Source organism: Eschrichtius robustus, chromosome 13 (genome assembly GCF_028021215.1).
Source record: "Eschrichtius robustus isolate mEscRob2 chromosome 13, mEscRob2.pri, whole genome shotgun sequence".
Taxonomy (NCBI): Eukaryota; Metazoa; Chordata; class Mammalia; order Artiodactyla; family Eschrichtiidae; genus Eschrichtius; species Eschrichtius robustus.
The window spans coordinates 43621144-43625104 of NC_090836.1; the positions used below are offsets into that span (position 1 = coordinate 43621144).

Sequence of the window (3961 nt, forward strand, 5' to 3'; positions counted from 1 at the left end):
TATTTAAAATATTCCTCCATCCTCTGCACTTCTTTGAAATTCAGATTTTGGGACTTCCTTGGTGGTGCAGTGGTTAAGAATCTGCCTGCCAATTCAGGGGACACGGGTTCAAGCCCTGGTCCGGGAAGATCCCATATGCCGCAGAGCAACTAAGCCCTGCGTCACAACTAATGAACCTGTGCTCTAGAGCCTGCGAGCCACAACTACTGAGCTCACGTACCACAACTACTGAGGCTGTGTGCTGCAACTACTGAAGCCTGCACAGCTAGAGCCTCTGATCCGGAACAAGAGAAGCCGCTACAATGAGAAGCCCGCGCACTGCAATGAAGAGTAGCCCCGCTTGCCACAACTAGAGAAGGACTGTGTGCAGCAATAAAGACCCAATGCAGCCATAAGTAAATAAATAAATAAATGATAAATAAATTCAGATTTTATTTTTTTTAATTTTATTTTTTCGGCTGCATCACACAGCATGTAGGATCTTAGTTCCCCAACCAGAGATGGAACCCGAGCCCCCAGCAGTGGAAGTGTGAAGTCTTAACCACTGGACTGCCAGGGAAGCCCCCAGATTTTATACATTTATTTGTTTATTAAAAATTTATTTATTTATTTATTTTTGACTGTGTTGCGTCTTCGTTGTTGCGCGCGGGCTTTCCCTAGTTGCAGTGAGCAGGGGCTACTCTTCGTTGCAGTGCGTGGGCTTCTCACTGCGGTGGTTTCTCTCGTTTTGGAGCATGGGCTCCAGTAGTTGCGGCACGTGGGCTCAGTAGTTGTGGCACAGGGGCTCTAGAATGCAGGCTCAGTAGTTGTGGCACACGGGCTTAGTTGCTCCGCGGCACATGGGATCTTCCCGGACCAGGGCTCAAACCCGTGTCCCCTGCTTTGGCAGGCGGATTCTTAACCACTGTGCCACCAGGAAGTCCCTATACATTTACTTTTGCAAGCTTCTTTCAGACAGACACAAAATATATGGTTGTCGACAGAGTGGAGAGAGTCAGGAGGCTGCGTCTGGCTCCAGCTTTCACAGCCACTGCAGTACGTTGAGCTCCGTAGAGACAGTGCCCGGGCAAGTGAGAGCCGGATGGGCACTGGGCCCCACTGTGCCTCACTGAGGAAAAATAATTAAACATGGGCAAAGGAGATCCTAAGAAGCTGAGAAGCAAAACGTCATCCTATGCATTGTTTGTGCAAACTTGCCGGGAGGAGCACGAGAAGAAGCATCCAGATGCTTCAGTGAGCTTCTCAGTGTTTTCTAAGAAGTGCTCAGAGAGGTGGAAGACCATGTCCACTAAAGAGAAAGGAAAATTCAAAGACATGTCAAAGGCAGACAAGGCCCGTTATGAAAGAGAAATGAAAACGGATATCCCTCCTAAAGGGGAAACAAAAAAGTTCAAGGGTCCCAATGCACCCAAGAGGCCTCCTTCGGCCTTTGTCTTGTTTTGTTCTGAGTATCATCCAAAAATCAAAGGAGAACATCCTGGCCTATCCACTGGTGATGCTGCAGAGAAACTGGGAGAGATGTGGAGTAACACTGCTGCAGAGGACAAGCAGCCTTACGAGGAGAAGGCTGCTAAGCTGAAGGGAAAGTAGGAAAAGGATATTGCTGCATACCGAGTGAAAGGGAAGCCTGATGCAGCAGAAAAGGGAGGCGTCAAGGCTGAAAAAAGCAAGAGGAGAAGGAAGAGGAGGAAGATGAGGAAGTTGAAGAAGATGAAGAAGAAGAAGATGATGTTGATGAATAAGTCGGTTCTAGCACAGTTTTTTTTTTCTTGTCTATAAAGCATTTAACCCCCCTGTACACAACTCACTCCTTTTAAAGAAAAAAATTGAAATGTAAGGCTGTGTAAGATTAGTTTTTAAACTGTACAGTGTCCTTTTTTGTATAGTTAACACATTACCGAATGTGTCTTTAGATAGCCCTGTCCTGGTGGTATTTTCAATAGCCACTAACCTTGCCTGGTACAGTATGGGGATTGTAAATTGGCATGGAAATTTAAAGCAGGTTCTTGTTGGTGCACAGCACAAATTAGTTATATACGGGGATGGTAGTTTTTTCATCTTCAGTTGTCTCTGATGCAGCTTATATGAAATAATTATTGTTCTGTTAACTGAATACCATTCCATAATTGCAAAAAAAAAAAAAAAAAAAAGAAAAGAAGTTGCAGCTGTTTTGTTGACATTCTGAATGCTTCTAAGCAAATACAATTTTTTTAATTAGTATTGTTGTCCTTTTCATAGGTCTGAAAATTTTCTTCTTATGGGGAAGGTAGTCTTTTGCTTTTGCCATTTTGGATCAGACTAATCATTACAGTGTTTATCTTTCATACAGTTAGCTGATAAAAAGCTTTTGTCTACACACCCTGCATACTCATGATGAGGGTAATAAAAGTTGAACTGAGACAGTTTTCATCCATAACTGAAACTCAAATCTTGATCAGTTGATGTCAGATTTCACATAGCCCAGTTACATTTACAAAGTGAAGAGTAACCAATCTACTCACAGGACTGGATTATGAGAATCAAACATTTTGAAAGTCTGTCCTTGAAGGACTAATAGAAAAGTATGTTCTAATCTTCACATGAGGACTCTACATTCTTTAACTCCCACTACCATGGAATGGCAGCTATATTTGCAGTTCCCACGTTAAAGAACTGAGAATGTATCCCCAAAAGCATGAGCTTAAAATACAAGACTAACATATTAAATGTTTTTGTTGACATTAGTCCCAGCAAAGGCTCTGGAAAAAAAGTGCTGGCTATAAATGTCTTCTCCTATTTATCCAAATATGGATTGTTTAGGAAACTTGAGACCCTCCATTAACGGTACTTTTAATTAATTGGGCCAACTTTTAAAATTGTATACCGCATTTTAAATCAGGTATATTTTCCTATATTATGGTCTGCCCCTTTATAAATCAAATAGACATGAGGGAAGAAGACACTTAAGCTTTGTGATCTCAGTATGAATTATCTGATTTATTTGAATTTGAATTTTCTTTACAAAACTCAGGCTCATTCATTAGAGTCATATGTTTGTCTGCTTAGCAGTTTAGGAAACACTTTGGCAATTTTGTGGTTTTCGAGATTACCATTCTCTTAAAGTGCCAGTGTTTTAAAATAGCGTTCTTGTAATTTTACACACTTTTGTGATGGAGTGATGTTTTGTTATATAATGTGGACCTGGATTCTTTCCATTTGCATTTGTTTATGTAATTTCAGGAGGAATACTGAACATCTGAGTCCTGGATGATACTAATAAACTAATAACTGTAGAGGTTTTAAAAAAATGTACAGTTGTCTCTTCTTTTGAGATGTCTCTAGTCATGTTCAATCCATTATTAGTTCTTTAGGGGATACAAAGTGGCGATATTTTAATTTTATCATTTCTTCTTTATATATGAGCTGGAATATTTCTACAAAGAGAAACTTCTCCTTACCTGTTTGGTTATCCCTATTTATAGTTCCCTTAGCAAAGCAGGATAAGTACTTGAACCAGTTTCAACATAAGGATTGGTTCTTGGCATGGAAAATGCAAATTGAATCCGACATGGATCCTGCCCTCAAGGAGCGTCCCATTTGGTAGGGGGATAAGAAATGTGGACAGAAGTGATGAGAGAATCCAAGAGGTGCAAAGGATTCTGAGTATGCCCAGAGGACCATTGTTCCTAAGAGATAGAGCTGGCTAGGACTCAGTGCTTCTGGATACTGGATATCAGGGGGACCTAGTAAAAGTGTTCACATTTCAGCTGAGCCTCTAAAGATGGGGTGGCAGGGAGTGCCAGTTGTTCTCTAACATTAGATCTCCCCTTCTTCTAAGCCTGGGCTCATGGTGTTCCAGAAATAAGATAACTTTTTATTCTTCCTTGCAGTTCGGTGTGGCCATATGGCAAAGTTCTGGCTTATGGGCTGTTATGAGAAAAAGTAACTTGTGTGATTTCCACATTGTACCCTTAAAGAGAGG

At 41.3% G+C, this 3961-nt stretch overlaps 1 pseudogene; it reads left to right on the forward strand.

The window, feature by feature from the left end:
- The first annotated feature begins 1128 nt into the window (after positions 1-1128).
- LOC137775084 (high mobility group protein B1-like) lies at positions 1129-1742 on the forward strand (annotated as a pseudogene).
- The last annotated feature ends 2219 nt before the right edge of the window (positions 1743-3961 follow it).